General features: G+C 43.7%; 1 protein-coding gene across 1 annotated transcript in view; it reads right to left on the bottom strand.

Moving 5' to 3' along the window:
* Nucleotides 1–17294, bottom strand: part of foxp2 (forkhead box P2) — a 102857-nt gene extending 85563 nt beyond the window's left edge. Inside the window, 3 exon segments of the mRNA XM_080518675.1 lie at nt 7458–7524; nt 8216–8284; nt 17140–17294. The gene's annotated coding sequence lies outside the window, so the exon portion shown is untranslated.

The following is a 17294-nucleotide window of genomic DNA, read 5'->3' as shown; positions in this document are numbered from 1 at the left end:
CTGCATTTAACTGGCTTGAGAAGACTTCCTTATTTACTATGGATTCCAAAAGGCGTATTTTTTTTTATATATATTTTTTCATGCGAAAAGGATTTAAAAAGTTGGTCTTCAACCTTGGTGTGTGACACAATGTGCAGTTTGAGAAACGGGAGATGAACAATGTGGCTCAAGCTCTTTGATGGGAGGGCTCATCCTCTCATACTTTCAAACCCCTGCACTGGTGTAATGCATACCATCACAATGGGCAAGATAAGGAAAAGTAGGTACAAAAAGTTTAGAGAGGTTTAAGCGGTTTTAAAACACACATGTAAAACGTCCCATCGCCTTGTTGGAGTGGCCTCTCCTTTATCCTCACAATACGTTTCTGCGGCTGGCTCCGGCACATTCACTGAACATTTACTGACAGAGAGATGTGCGTCGAGCTCCTGGCTCCTTATTGAATGATAGCTCGTAAACATTGTCATTCCAAAGAGAGGACAGGATTAAAGCCCGCTTCGCCCATTCAGGGGAACAGTACGCGAAAAGCGGACGGGAACAATAGCCAAATGGAGGACGGTATCACAAGGGTCCAATGTCTGCTGTGATGAATATGCGGGAGATTATAACCCATTCCATCATTTCCATAATGTAAAAACTCTTTTTCTTCTTCTTCGCCCGCCCGACTATTCACTAAATAAATGAGAAAACTATCACCCGCGCAGAAATATGTGACAAAAGGCAGTTTTGAATGACCCCCATGCCTTTGACAATGCAGCCGCTGTCCGGACACATTCGGAGGCAACGGAGTGAGTAAGACCTGGTAGAGTATTTATTATTGGGCACAATACAAATGTATTACCATGTCACCCATACCACTTTACCGCATAGAATGGAACTACAGTGAATACAAGAGAGTTTTATATAACACCAGGTGGAAATGTGAACGAGGGCTCCTTTTGATGTGTGGCTTTACTTGCCTCACTAGCGCTCTAAACTCAGGGATCATTCTGTGGACACCGGTTTTAAACCCACAAAGCCACAAAGAGCCCTCACATTTAACCAATATGCTAACTACCCTAGCTAATAGGTCCTTTCCAACAAAAAAAAAAAAGAAGAAAAAATTAACTCAGTGGAAAAAAGTCTTCTGAAAAGAAATGTGGAATTACAAAGTTCAGAGTGAAGAAAACGTGAATAAAAGAAGCAGAGAACTTTGCTATCTTTTAAAAGTTATCCAGTTAAATGTGACTTTCGAGGAGTTCAACAAGCAATACTCGTTGCAACTTGTGCCATACCATGACATTATTCTATATGGTTCCTATATGAGTGACCGCAGATCGAGTCCAACTGTTACTTTTCTAGAGAGCTCCTCAAAAAACATTAAACTTGTGAAATTCCTGAGCCCCAGAAAATATCTCCCTGCCGCAGCCCCGCTCACACCTCCACATCACTGACATCTCTCCGGCCATTCGCTTGATCCATGTGTGCCTCTTTACGTGTGCGAGTGAAGGAGAGAAAAGGCAGGGCTCGTCTGCCAGATCGCCGCAGTCTATTCCAGAGATTTCTCCCATGGTAACCTAGTTTATTTACACTATCTACAATATAATGCTTCAGTGAACATTAGCAACTTTGAGACACAAGTTTCAATCAGTCATCTGGTGGCGGCGGTGCGAGAATCCCGTGCGTGTGCTCAGCCAGGTGCGGAGAAGAGATGAACACCGCCGCCGAAAAGACGGCGCCTGCTTTAAACCGAGGGCCTGACAAAGAGGTCCCAAAATAATACAAAATAAAAGCGGACAGCGCGGTCAGGGAGGGAAGGGAAGCAGGAGGAGGAGGCGGGGGGGGGGGGGAAAGGAGCAGGGAAGAGAGACAGAAAAATGAACTGTTCGAGGGCAGGGGGAGAAGAAGTAGGAAAAATAGAGGTAAAGGTGGGATTGAAAATCTAAAGAAAGAAGGTAAATATAAAGCGATATTGCACTGAGAGCCAAGTGAGAGAAACACACAAAGGGAGAGTGATGGGAAGAGACAAAAACAAAGTGAAAGAGAAACAGAAAAGGGGCGAGTGGGAGGAAAAAGAAAAAAAAAGAGGGTAGGGAGACGTGAGGTTCTCCCTGGGCGGCGTGGAGCAGGTCTTGTCCAATAAACACAGGTGAGCAGCTCGACAGGCCGGGACCACCGGGCTGACTGACAGCTGAGAGCGCTCACTGACCGCCAGCTTTATGTTACATGACACGGGGAGTGCAACTCAACTGACAAAGAGAGGCTGCCTGCTCCTGCTCCTCTCGTAGTGTGTGTGTGTGTGTGTGTGTGTGTGTGTGTGTGTGTGTGTGTGTGTGCAGGGCGGGCGAGGAGCACATGCATGTACGCCCGCGCATACCTGTGCACGGCTGTTTAAAGCGGCATGGTCACAAAGCTGCAAACACAAAAATATCCTCTCCCTCTCTCTCTCTCTCTCTCTCTCACGCGGCCAGACAGGAGGAGAGCTGTTGCCATTTCCCTTCACAGGTGAGCAGAAGAGGGGAAACACCCCGGTGCTTCGGTTACTTAGTGGGAGAAAGTGAAGATGGGGGGCGGGGGGGATTGGGGGCAGGAGGGGGTGGCGATGTATGCTGTGTGCCGACTGAATCTTTTCCACATGACGGGCCTCGGGCTGTTTTTGTCAACTGCGCTCTTGAGCAGCAAGGAGTCAGGTAGTGTGACCACATGATTGCCCAAGAGGCACTGCGGTGAGAGCGAGAGAGTGTGTGTGAGAGAGCGAGAGAGAGAGCGAGAGAGAGAGAGAGAGAGAGAGAGAGAGAGAGAGAGAGAGAGATTGAGGGGGCCAGGGACAGGGCCAATGCAACACGCATGATGAGGTGTAATCACAAACCCCATTCAGAGTGCAGTGGAGTTTGTCAACATACACACATTCACATTCCACTGTCTGTCAGCTCCATGACCCAAATCGAGCATGCTGTGTGAGTGTGTGGGCATTTTTTTTTTTCCCCCCCCTTCCGTACACATGAATACTTTCTGGCCATTTCGCCTCCAACCAGGTAGCAACGGCTGCACTGTCTAGGCTTGCGGTTCGTGGCGAGGAAGTCAAGATTCCGAGCTCTTGTCGGATTGTGCTGCCGCCTGTATCCCTTTTCAAGCCGCGATCAAATGATCATTATGAACAAAGGAGTTGGCTTGTTGCCTCTGGAGTAAAAGCTTTTTCAGTGGCTGTGACCGCGCGGTTTGATTTGAAACTTTTACTTTCGGAGGCGGCGAGACAGATAAAGTGTGCTCCGGCGGAAGAAAGGCCCTGTTACACGGAGGAGTTTGAACTGTGTGGATTCGAAGGCAAACTGTCCCATTTTGTGTTGTTTTGACAAAAAGTTTATTTCAAAAAGCGGAGGAATATTACGTGAAAATATTGGTGTGGTTAAATATCAATACGGAGGAAAGACACCTAATTAAAACATGCTGTTAGTGTCTGATTGGTTAAATATTATTAGTCAAAATGCAACATCACTGTCATCTGTCGCTGGTCTAGAGAAAAAAACTGCAAAAACACTCACTTTATGAGGAGATGATGATAATGACTGCATTTTAGGAAGGTCGCGGACATAAAAAAAAAATAAAAATCTACTCCAACGTCTTGGCAACTCAAGGTATTTCAGAACACTGTGACAGTATGCAGGCCCAGAGATAAACAGAACTCCTCCGCTGGTTAAAATACTGTACATTTAGTTTATGTCATGACGATGATATCCCAATAAAACACCGCATGGTGAAAGGCTAACATAAACCTAGGGGTACGTGTGCAGGCTGAAAAATGAGGCCGCGTGACAGCTCGGTGATAACACACAAGTTCAATCTGTCAGGACAATCAGCATTCAGACCTTGGGAGAAGAATGCGCGACTGTGTGCGAGCGGCTCGCTGGACGCCATCACCTGCGAGTGAAGCCACTCATAATTCTTCCCACCTGAAAGAAGGAGTTCAAACTGGTGTCAGGCCTCTCTGATGTCATGCCTGCCTTGGGTTGGGTTTCACAATAATCTCAGGCTCTTGGAGGGATGCCATCGGGCCTGGCTTCCGCACCCAAGATTTCTCCAATTAAATTGCGGGGAAAGAATAACACGAGAAACACTAGATGCCTGCTTTTTTTTCTTTTTTTTCTTTTTTTAAAGGAACTGAGCTAAGGCGTGCAGTATTTGCAATCGCTCATTTCCACAGTATCGGTCATTTTGACAGAGGTGGCAAAAGTACTCACAGTCTTACCTTAAGTAGAAGCACAGCTACCCGTGTAAATAAATACCCTGGTGAAAGGAAAAGCTCTGGTTCAAACTTTTTTAATTAAGTGAAAGTAAGAAAGTCTGATATGTACTCAAACACAAAGTTAAAACAAATCAACTTTTTTTTTTTAGGCTTCAGGCAACTTTGTCAGCAAAGATACACAAACTTCATCATTATCATTAAAACAGACAGCGAATCAACAAACTAAATAACTTTCTGGATCAAAACAGGTGTTAAACTGGCATAACTTAATATAAAACTCATTAAATCTAAATTAAACCTGATAGATTTATTTATAACAGAAACTTGTGGCGTTGAACCAGTATTGATTGTAATTGATCACTCTTAAAAGTCAATGTATGTATATTCTCAATGGATAATTGTTATTGATTACTGAAAATGCTTAAATCCTTTCACTGTCTCTCTGAATATTCATCCATGGGAGATAAAAGGAGCCAGATTCAAGAAGGCAAAGTGTAGAAAATAGGAATAGGAAGAATGGAAGGGATACAAAAATAACCCACATTGAAGCAATGTTGGTTATCTCCTGATCGTCTTCTTTTTTTTCTTCTAATATCAGGTTGATAAATATCAGCACCAAAACGTGCATCTTGAGTAGAAAGTATCGCTATTTCTAAATGAACCAGTACAGTAAATATTCAAATATATAAATACAATATTACTTCCCAGGCCTGCTGCTCAAAAAAGGGTGAACACAGAGGAATATCACTGGAACTGTGGCCACTTATCATGGGTGGACATGGCTATTAATAAAGTCTCTATCAATGTTTTAAGTGATGAAGACGACAGTCTTCAGCTCTCTGTCTGAACCAATTCTCACGTTAACTGTGAGCATTCTGAATAAACAACATTTATGTGATTTCTCCGTCCACCACCTCCCCTGAATCTTCACATCCTCCCTTATTTTTCTACTCTGACCCGCAGCGGTGGGACAAGCTATCAAGTGGGGGGGGGGGGGGATCTCAACTGTCCAGGAGATGTGGACTGAATTTAACAATGTTATGATAATAACAGAAACTTGGTTGTTTTATAAAGGATAGTTTGAACCAGCAAAGTCGGGAGAGGGAAAGAGAAAGGGACATGAATATCTGGTGTGAAAAATACCTCCTCTTGGAAACAATGTAAACACATTTTAGAGTTAATTGAAACCGGCTCCTATTCGCAGAGATTGTGGACGCCATTGCTCCTTGCGCTTTTCCTTCAATTCCCCAACAGCTAGACCCCAAAGCAAACTTCACTCGAACAAAATAGGGAAACTTGAGGAAGTTCTAAAACTTCCAGCTCCTATCGGCCGTGCCTAAGTGTGAAGACAAAACAGTGGACCATAGAGAGAAGGGTGCATGGAGAACAGCAGATCCTCGGGACCGAGAGCAAAAAAAGGGAAGGAAGAGAAGGGACAGAAAGGAAAGTAAACCTTTGATGAGTAAGACTTTTTTTGTTAAGCGATGGAGCTTAACTTTAAAATATTCTGGGTGGCAATGAATGGGGGATTGACCAATGGCCCTGATCTCAGCCACACACTGGGGCACTGGGGTTAATGGTGGATAAAGATTAGGGGGGGGAGAGAAAAAAAAGGTTGCTCTGCCTGATCTCTATCCACCCCACCAACCACCCCCTCCAGTTCCACAGTCTTCACCTTCTCCACCAATCCCGAATCGGCGAGACAATGGAGGCTGCCAATGGGGGATGATCCCAGTCCCTTTGATTTCTGCCTCTACCCCCTCGACTGCTCTGAGTGCCCAGGGTAAAGACCCGTGGAGGTTCCCCCTGTTTGCCCGCTCACAGGGACGACAGTTAGCAAGGCTCACAGAAACCATTTGAGGATTGAAAAAGGAATGACAAGAGGTTTCTGATCTATGACAAGAAATCAATTTCCAGCTGGAAATGTGAGCAGAGGGCCGTTTCAGTCCGAGCTGCAGCTTCTTTAAAGGGAGCCAAAGATATGCTTAATTGCTGTAGATTTTTGTTATATATGTGTGTGTGTGTGTGTGTGTGTGTGTGTGTGTGTGTGTGTGTGTGTGTCTGTGTGTGTGTGTGTGTGTGTGTGTGTGTGTGTGTGTGTGTGTGTGTGTGTGCGTGTGTGTGTGTGTGTCTACACGGGAAGTGCAGCTTGCAGTGGTGGGGCAATTATACTTTTTTTGCAATGATTAGAAGGACTTTTTTAGGCCAGCAGATATGCAGTAAGAGTTCATCTTTGAAGATTTAACTGAATACTAGACAAATTAAGAACTAATATTTAAATCTCTTTTAGGTGGAAAAAGGAAATGTGGAGTCTGCTTCACTCTGGAACGACTGCTCGGGAGGTGGACCTGCCTCTACAGCTGCGTTGCACTTTGCTTTGGCCCATAAACTTTAATCAGAGCTTCACCTCAGAGATGCCGCGCGTTTTAAGATAAAAAAGACTGTCCTCTTTAGATTAGAGGCAGAATGGATTTAAAGAAAACAGCCACATTTCATGTATTACATCTAAAACTTTCAGGAAGAAGTTCATCTGTTTGAATATCTAAGAACTTTATTTGTCATGTTTAATTAAAAAAAGAAACCTCATTTTGAATCGCACGTTATTCTGAAGATGTTCATGGGAAATGACAACACTGATTCCATTTACACTTTGATAAACACAAACATGGAACTATTTGACTAAAAAAATATAATCTTCAGCGGCTTTTATTCTCTTTCTACTTCCCTTCAACTACGTGAAACGACCCAGATATTATTCTCCTTTATATGGCTTGATGACAAACACCATCTTGTATCATCAGTTCAGCAACTTAAGATAAACGATTCAGTCTTTTATCTCATTGGTGCAAAATGTGCAGTGTAATTACGTATGCATCTTGTCTAACTTGTTAAAAACGAATTGTGCAAGTCCTGAATTACAAGCAAGATTGCCAATTTAAAACTGATTAACATTTTTGTGTTCCTATCTAACAAAACCCACTTCGAAAATGATCACAACTAGCAAGAACACTTTCCAAACTGTATTATCAATATTCATTAGAAAAGTATGTACTGATCGGTAAACTTTTCTCATACCGCACTTTGCTCTTTTGACAATTCAGCACCCATGGCTGTGTTTTTCTAAAGCCACACCCGAATCGACAGTTATGACTGATGTGGCTCATTACAGTAGGCACATTCATCTGGGAGAAAACACAACACCGGGCATGCGAGGACAATGAAACCTGCTTTCACTTACCACTTTGCGACTTCACAGTGTTTGTCGTCTGCTTCTTTCTACCAGCGCAGAGTGCGCATATCTCATCCTGAGAAGAAAAGAGGGGGAAAATGGATGTCTGGTCTAAAATGCGAGCGGTACAGTGAATAAAGCTGGCCTTGGGTTTTCTGCAGTCTGTATCGAGTAATGCACATCAGGCACGGCGAGATTAGGTTAGGGCTAATATAACCCCTGTTCACTTCATCCTATTCCGTTCTGCTGCAAATCTCAATCAAGACGTCAACAAAATAAATTTAAAAGGAAAAAAAAATAAAAAATCTGAAATCTGAGCTGCACACATTTGTAAGCCATAGTGCATATCATAACTTCTAAGTTGGAGTAGATTGAAAATCCTTGGGGTGTGAAAACCAAACAGGCACAACTGAAAGGTTGCCCAGTGGAGGGGGAATTCTATCATAGTGGACAAGATGAAGATTTGTTTTATTTCAGGAGGAATGGGGGCGGGGGCTTGACCTCCACTAGCCACTACATTCACTTAGAGGCTAACAATAGAGCAACAATCAGAGGTACATTTGGTGACTTGATTTTTAAAAAAAACCAAAAAAAAAACACCACTTTTATATCATTACTCGCACACAAAAAAAAGACATAGCTTAGGAGAGATTTACTCTTAATATTAACACTGGCTGCTAAAAACATTGTGACTGCAACTCTAATCTTGTCCAAGGTTAAGAATTCCTTGACAGAAGAACATGAAGAATCCGTGTTCGAATACTTACCCTAAGGGAGAGAAATTGCTGTAGTTGTCGGTCGCGGGGGGAGGTGGCAGGTCCAGCGATGTCAGCTCTCTATGACAAAAGGAAACAAAAGTGAGCCATTAGTCCAAATCTTCTCCGTCACATACTGATCTCCTGAAACATGTTTCCCGGGTACGTTTCACTGCTGCGACTAACAAGTGTGGGCTAGATAGTGTGTTGCATAAGTATTTTCTGCATGGTTTGTAAAGTGAAGGCAATAAACTTTCTAACAACAAAGTGCACCTGGCTTTTGGTGAGAACCCATAGAGTGTGTGTGTGTGTGTGTACGTTTGTGTGTTTATGTGTGGGTATGCATGCACCAACAGGCATTGTACAGTACAAGCACAACATGCCTGCTCACCACAGATGCACACGCACACGCACACCCACACACACACACACGCTGAAGTTAAGTTAAAAGGTGCAGTGCCTGGAAGGCTCAAGCTCTCAACGGCAAGTAAATCATGCCGTTAACCTGACAAGATTGATTTCTCCTGTACTTCCATTCAGCTGTCTGCATCAGAGTACACAACCTCTGCTTTCCATATAATTTAGAGACCATTAGTATTGATGATTTTTTTGTGTTAATCACACAGGAACAGAAAGGGTGTACAATACCACAACTACCGCAGCCGATTGCTCGCGACACTTTTACTGCACATGCATCACATTAAGAGCATCAGGGAAAAGAAGTGGGAGAAGAAAGTCCCTGGGAGTAAGGTGTGGGCCCATTCCTGCACCCCCGGGGGCATTAGGGGCAGAAAATGGCCTGGATGATCTTCTGTGGGTTGTTGTTCGTCCCCCCCCCACCACCACCACTCTTCTTTCTTTATTCCCCCAGAATTCAATGACCCCTACAGGCAACCAGCGGCTGCTGAATCCTGAGGAATGTGCTCTCTGAACTGTACAAAAAGCCCTCAGCTCAAAGAGCACAGCTGAAAACAAAACATGTCAACTGCTATAATTTTTCACTGTTTTGAGTTTGTGGAAAATGTTGCACAGATTGTTGCACAACATTTATGCAGAAATGGGCTTTAGGGGGCGGGGGGATTTTAGACCTGCAAAGATTTCAGAATCTAATGACTGATTGGATTATATTTGAAAATTGTACATATAATGTATAAACTAAAATGCTAAATAAATGTAATCTTCCTGCCTGGACAACTAAATCAGCTAACACTTTAAAAGAAATACAAAAACAAGCAAGGCTAAATGTAATTTAGACATAAAATAAAATCTGAAGTAAACACACCTTGTCTTAACTTATTTGCTTTTAGGTAGATTTAAACGTCCAAACACCTCCAGGCTGCGCAGATGTCATATTTTATTCACTGGGAAAGCATTTGGCATGCTATTAGTCTGCATGACCTCCAATTCGCAGGGATTTACAAATACCACACATGTCTTTATGCCAAATATAAAACCATTGGTAAATTCTATCAACTTATAAATATGGCAAACGCATTCAAGTATTCATGAAGGCCTAATAATGCTATAGGCTGATATTTACATAAAGCGCTCGCTCACTAAGTCAAGATAAACTATTTAAGACCCAGACCACAAATACCTCCACATTGCAGAAAAAGGAGGGTCCTGCGATGAAAGAGGACATTATGCTAACAAGTCAGATTACTGTACACAATAACTTTATCTTAAAAGTAAATACCATCCACGGTGTTGGAAATGGGGGGGGGGGGGGGTGCACGTTATGGAAAGTCACTGGCAATATTTCTGTGTGGACCAAATGCTCCTTATCAGTGTTAGTCAAGCAATTCAGGCCTGCCCGAAGAAAGATGAGTCTTCAAACTCATTCTATTCATGGTCAGACGTGTAATTACCCTCGGCTCACAGTCTAGACGTAACCGCTTTCACAGTATTTAAGACCCCCTATGCAACGCACGGACGCCAGCTCCTACCACCAAGCCCCGCACGTTAAATCTGTGGGCAGATAAATTAGCGAAGAATGCAATAAAATAGACACAATGAGGGGAACTTTATCCTCCCCGCTGCTAAATGAGATTTCTTTGAAATGCAGATCAGTGGCTCTAGATTAGTGAATTTTAGCTGCTGTCAACATCATAACAAAATACAAATGCGATTGTTCGCTGGCGCCCTTATCTACTTGCTTCCATCTGTTGGCTGGTTATTTACTCCCCCCTGATTTACTATGCAGATCTAAATAAGTCGCATCAAAAAGAGGGCTTACTGCACAATGCCTTCTTAAGCTTCGACATCAAGGTATTTGAAAAACCGGTAGTCACATGAAAAGGCTGCCCATCAAAGGCACATCTCTAATGAACTCTCCCATATCAGAGGGGGGCTTGTGAGGCCTGGCTTTAATGCCTTCTGTGTGGTGAGAGAGGAGCAGAACTACAAATCAGACCCACCAAGCCATGGCAGGGGAGAGTGGAGGAGGACGGAGGGGGAGAAAAGAAAGGAGAGAGGAGGAGGAAGGCCTCAGTTATCAGATGAGATTAACTAGGCAGAAGGACTAGCCTTAGGACTTTCTATCTATCCATCCATCCATCCATCCATCTACCTCTTAAGTATATTCTGGGGAAGGCATTGGTGTAAAAACCACAATGGCACTAGATTAGAGAAGGTTACAATGGATTAGGTGGGACAGGTGAGCTTGAAAAAACGAAATCAAACAGAGCAAAAAAATTACACTTTCAACTTTGAGGGAACGCCTTGCGAGTTGTCTGAAATATACGAGTTTACAGGCGGCACTTCATAAAACCGCAATGAAAGGAAATCAGTGTCAATTGGCGTCTCTTCAACTTGACATATTAATCCAAGTAGAGAGGGGAAAAACCTTCCTCTCCAGTCCTCCTTCTCATTCTCCCCAGGTCGGCAAAACAAGCTCTGGTAATCTCGAGCAGAGCTTTTTGCATTACGCTCCTGCAATAACCTTTAATTTCATGGTGTATTTGTTGCATTCAGTACACAGGCCGGATTACAACCGACAAGCTTCAGATTTAAACGGGAGAAAATAAACTGCATGGAGAGATCATGATCTGTACTCCCTTCAACCCTCCCCTCATCCTCGCCGCCTTCGCGAGCGTCACCGCCACCGCCGCCCTGCTTTTGCAGCCTCGTGTGTGGATGAAGCAGCGGAGACCCCCACCAACAAGCATGCAGTTTACCAGTGAACAATTAGCCCCGGAGCAAGAGCTGGGCCCGGCACTGGCACATGTGGTTAAGGGGCGAGCGCTGCGGAGAGAGCGCCAGATGATGAAGGGATGAGGATGGGAAGAGGAGGAGGAGGAGGAAGAGGAGGGACAGGGGAGAGGACACAGAGGGGGTGGGATGGCGGGGTGGGAAAGAGGCGCATGTCGCGTGCCAGACACGCGTGTGCCAGTTTTTTTTTGGTTGTTTTTTTTTTGGCTCCTGGGCAAAGTCCCTCGTCTTTTACTCGCGGATCCTCTTTGCAGAGAAGATAAAGACATATAATGGGAGAGGGAGTTACCCCCTCGCCTGAACTCCACGAATACCTTGACTCGGAATTCTGGCAACCCGTCCAAATTGAGCTGTGACGTGAAGGCAGCCAACGGTTGAGTCGCTTCGCCACAGAAGCTCAACTTGGTGTCCCTCCCCTCACCCTGCCTCCAGCGCTTCTCTGCTGTGCAGCGTTGCCAACTGGGCCCAGTGCCAGTCGCATTTGCAACCACAAGGGACCCTCGTCTTTTTTTTTTTTGCCTTGCCTTGCCTAATGAAATGACAAAACAACAGATTTGCATATGCAGAAACAGGTGTTGTAACAGGTTTGACTCCTCTTGACCCGAGTCGTGTTAAGGAGAGAAAACGCAGAGGAGGAAAAAAAAAAAAAAAAAAAAAGTTTATGACCAACAGCTGCCTGGAGGTATTTAGGCTCTGATGGGCACTCAAGTCTGCACCATCTGCCCTGCTGCTTGCCAGAAGTGACAATCTAAATTAAAAACCACTCATCAAATATCGTAAAAATAAACCATTGTTTTGCTGGGTCCATATGTTGTGGCTGTTTCACTCCATCCTCAGCGAGTTGAGTCAGAGGCTGAGCCTCGCTGCCTGTAGCCGTGATCCGGGGGAAAATCCAGAGAGCCACACAGTAGCCTGTAATTACCCTCCCACCAATCTGCTGCCTTCAGACCAAAGCTCTGCGTCATCCTACACATTATCCAAGTCCATCCTCTCCACATCACAAAGGAGAAAACCTAGACGAGCCGATGTGGTTAAAACACGGCCATTGTTTAGAATAGGATTAGGGACTGCCATCCGAGAGCACAAGCTGGGTGTTCAGATGCAGAAGAAAGATAAAATCCCGACACTGTAATTGCTTTCAACTTGACAACTGCCATTATATTTGATGTGAATTTTCGTTTGCATGCCAGAAATAATAATAATAAAAAAAAAACATTTACCAAAAAATTGCGAAGAGCATGTGGCTGTGATGCAACACAAACTCACAGTGAAAATGTCAAATGTCCACATTTCGACCAAATTACATTCTGACTCAAAAAGGGGCTTGACTGGGAAGATTCATGCTTGTCCTTTACTCAAAGACATCCAGCGTGCACAAACACCCCAAGTCTGCCCAACGCACTCCACGCCACCAAGCCCCCTCCCCCGCCCACACGTTTCCGCTTGTTTTTATTTAGACGAGAGAGAGAGAAGGAACAAACCTGAGACAGTCATGACCCTGCGCGAGTGTGGTAACTTGGTCTAGAGCGATGCCAGCAGAAGGCAGCACCATATGCCCTCAGCCCCGAGCTGGATGCTCTTTCTGCAGCCTAATGTGCCTGTCAAAAACTGTTACTGTCACGCCCCCCCCCCCCCCCACCCACCTCAACACTCACACACACATAACCCTGTTTTTTTTTTCTATACTCACAACATGTTTGAAATAAACATTTTTTTTCCTCCTCTCCCTCCTTATCTTGTGTTTCTCTGGGTGAAGAGTAAAAGGTCTTTCAAGACGCAAGGCACAACGGACCTTGTGACTGCTCGTCTCCGCTTCTGATCAGGATGCAACTCATCAATACCACTTCTGGCTAATGTATACAATGACAGCTCATCCATTGTTTTAGAAGTTTATCAAGACATTTGCATTCGTCACAATGTAAAAAAAATGAAAAAGACTTTTGCAATTAGCCATCCATGCATTATCAATTAATCTGAAAGATACGTGAACTGTCGTGGCAAATGGATCTTGTAAACATCTAAACAATGCTCAAGTCCCACTCTGGGCTGTCTCATAAGAGCTTTGACTGTTTGCGAGTGACAGGCTGATGGCTGAATGCAGTCTGAGCAATGGTGACCTTGCCTTTTACCACGAGTGACCTTCTATCTTTAATTCAGGGCAAGACCCCAAAACCAACAGATTTTTTTTTTTTTTTCTTTTTCACACGAGGACACTGTCCATCTGACCGTGACTGGAATAAAAGCTGCCATGCCTTCACACCACACTGACCAGCAAGTTAACAGACAATTGTTAACTCAACAAGAAAAAAAACAAAAACAAGAATACACACACACATATATATATATATATATATATATATATATATATATATATATATATATATATATATATATATATGTGAGGTCTGAGGCGGCTGCCGGTGGACCGTGATTCAAATGAATCCATAGTTTCCTGGATAAACAGACCGACAGGTCGGCCGAAAGCGATACAGGGTCACGGTCAAGACACATGTGCCAAGAGGACGGCTCGAAACTTCACTGAAAGCATGAATTATTTTACATACCTTCAAGAAATGGTGTGTACACAAACCCAAAACAAAAGTTTGTTTTTATAACTTTGCACGCATGTCCTCTTTTTCCATTTCGGGGGCCTGACACACGGTGAGGTTACACACATCTGCCAAGAGCTACACATCTTGACTTGTGGGAGTATGGTCATTTGTTTTGTGGCTTTGAGAAACCTTGGGGGGGGGGGGGGGGGGGTGACGTCAGACGTTAAATCTGCAAAACAGTCTTTACAGAATATTTGGACACTTGATTGTTTCGAGCTGAGTAAATATATAACAATAACCACAATGGTTTTTTGTTGGGTTTTTTTTTTTTTACTTAGCCAAGAAAATATGAAACCCGTAAAGAAAAAATGAACTCAAACAAAACGTTACTGACTTTCTGCAGATATGTATTAACTCGGCATTACGCGGTGCAGTCTGCAATCTCCTTTCTAATCCACATCCCCTGACCCCACCCTGTACAGCTTTCTCCAGCCAAGGGGTCACAGCGGTTCTTGTCTACGACGGTGTGGAGTCGGGCTTAAGAAGTGACCCAGAGCGTAACTAAAAAAGTCTGAGCTGTCTCAAGACTCTTAAGTAACTGGGGCACACAAAACATCATTACTGCGATGTGGATAATTACAGTGCAAAAGGGTGGCCTCTTAAGCATGTAATACACTCTTTTATCTTTAGAAGTCAATCTCTCCAAGGCTGACAGCTTGCAGCATATGATCCCGGTAAACAAATACTTTTGCACGGCACAAAAGTGCCATTAAAGGCCAAAACTGTCAACACAAATTCCATTCTTACTGGGGGGAGGGAACCAAAGTGCGAGAGGAGGAGGAGGAGGGGGAAAGGACTTGATCACGACTGGTTTCTTTAACTTGCATGGAGGTTGTCATGGAAACATTTCTATGAAGTTAACGGGGGATAAGCCCCGGACACATGCCTTTTAATTGTCTTTAAGAAGTTAGGACTTGAAGACAACACGTGAGATTCGTCTATGTCCGGTGGGCTCGCCGACATGTTTAGTAAAGTGATGCTGGAGCATAACTCCCTTCATTCTCCCTCTAAAAGCGTTTCATTATAGCCGTGTTTGGGGGGGGGGGGGGGGTTGAACAATTCAATAGCTAATCCAGAGGTGAACAAGAGTTTCATTGCTTCTCAAACACTCAAAACAGAATCAATGTGATCAGAACCTCAAATCCACTTCCAAGGCTTTCTTATTTTCACTTTTAACTCAAGCACTGCCTGCACTCTCTGGCAACGCACGCAAAGTTTTAATGGGGGCGGGAAGCAGAATTACAAACAGGAAAGCGTTTTCTACTTCAACTCAACTGGAAGCAACAATTTCCATATCCGAGATGAAAAAAATAAAATAAAATAATGCATCAACCGATGTTCATCGAGCTGAAAGCTGAATCTTAATTTTGATAAATGATTGAAACGTATGACAGGGTATACACATTAATCCTGTGGAGGACATTCATTTTCCTATTACCATAATGTAGAGCACGACCACCCAATGATGAATGCAGCAATCAAAAAATGGACGCAGAGTGGGGAGAGCCGGGGTAATAAGTGCGCTGCTCCTAACAACGGTCACTCTTGGAGGGAGACTAATGGCAGGTCTCTCTCCATCTCTCCCCATTGCCTTGATGGGGGGGGTAGTGGGGCACCCCCCCCCCCCCCTCAAAAAAAAATAAAAAATCAAATGACCTCACTTACCACACACCATCTCGACAACAAGTAAACAAGAGAACACACAACTGTTTTCAACATGCGTGGAGGAATGATTACAGGGGCACTCCAACAAAGGGGCTGATTGTGCACCGTCGCTGACATATTTCACAAGGGGCATTTATTGCCGCCTGGCCTTTGAAGAGTGAGAGCTGCTGAGTGAGGGGGTAAGGGGCTGGGGAGGGTTGGGGGACTGGCCCACACCTGCATAACTGAGGAGGGAACACCTGTGCACCCTGCGGCTCCAACAAGGAGGGTCGATCCAGCTAATCCAGGGGTGAAAGCTGATCAGAGGACAGGCCTGAAGAGTTCTGCAGCTCCACACTGCCTTATTAGCCTCTTTTAAACCCCCCTCCAAAAAAAAGTTACATGTATTGATTTTTTTTTTTTTTTTTTTTTTTTGGTGAGGGGGGGGGGGGCACTGTGAGAGTGCAAGAGAACAAGTGACAAGACACAGATAGTGAAATAGGGGAACTCAGCAAGCAGCTTTTAGGTGCCTGCTCGCCTTTAGATAAATGAGTGTGTACTGCAGGGTAATCATGGTGGAAGGTAATATTCTACCAGCATCCCTGTTTGTTTCTGGACACCGAAACAGATGGAATATAAAAATGGAGCTTGCAACTACGGTAAGGTGATGATTGCTGATGATCATAGAGAGTGATAATGCAGATGTCAGTCCTGCACTTATAATTCTAAGAAAAGTTTTGAATTTAATTGCATTCTTTTTTTTCCCCTTTAGTTTGCACAATACGTTTGAGAGGCTGTGACAGGAGACTATTAAAAAACGTGATTTACATGCAATCTCCTGTGTGTCACAGGTGATAACACAACAGCAGCGACAACTGAAGGAATTTCATGATTAAAAGCGATAATTTGTAAGAAAAATAGCGGCAGACAAATTTATTATCCGCTCTGTATATAAATTAAACCAGTATTTACGTCTGTTTCTGTACTAATTGCCGCAATATAGCAATCTGCAATAAATTTTCCAGCCACAACGAGCAGATAGTAAAATAGCTTTAAATGACATTAATGTTCAGCATAAATCCACGTTTGGCTCAATTAAAAATCAAAATCAAAACTTTGCGGAGATACTGAAACCATGTCATTTCTGAGCGGACTTTAAAAAATGTATGCAATATATCACATAGTTGGGGATTAACGCGGATTTTTAAGAGATAATCACATTTAAAAAAAAATAAATTTTCGACATGGAGCTCACGGTGTGAAAACTGTCAATATTTGGGGAAATAACACGAGTAAAAAAAAAAAAAACACGGAAAACAAACAATTGTAAACAATAAACACACAATACAAAGTTTACGCTCCACTTTAAGTGCAGCGGAACAGAGGTTAAGCGAGCAAAACACTGCTGAGAGAAATGAGCTCCTGGCCAGAAGAGGAGGAAAGGAAAAAAAAAAAAAAAAAAAAACTTACCACAAAAAACCGGCAGGTATATTTCCCTCACGGTAAAAAAGTGAAAGGGAACAACACCAGGTGAGAAGTCGTCCTCCTCTATACTTGCGGAGATGTTCGCACGTGACTGTCCAAGTTCACCATAACGCAGAGAAAATGAACAACAAGCTTGCAGA

This window comes from Blennius ocellaris (genome assembly GCF_963422515.1).
Source record: "Blennius ocellaris genome assembly, chromosome: 22".
Classification (NCBI taxonomy): Eukaryota; Metazoa; Chordata; class Actinopteri; order Blenniiformes; family Blenniidae; genus Blennius; species Blennius ocellaris.
The sequence above is the reverse complement of the archived record's forward strand: the minus strand, read 5'-3'. Positions and strand labels throughout refer to the sequence as shown.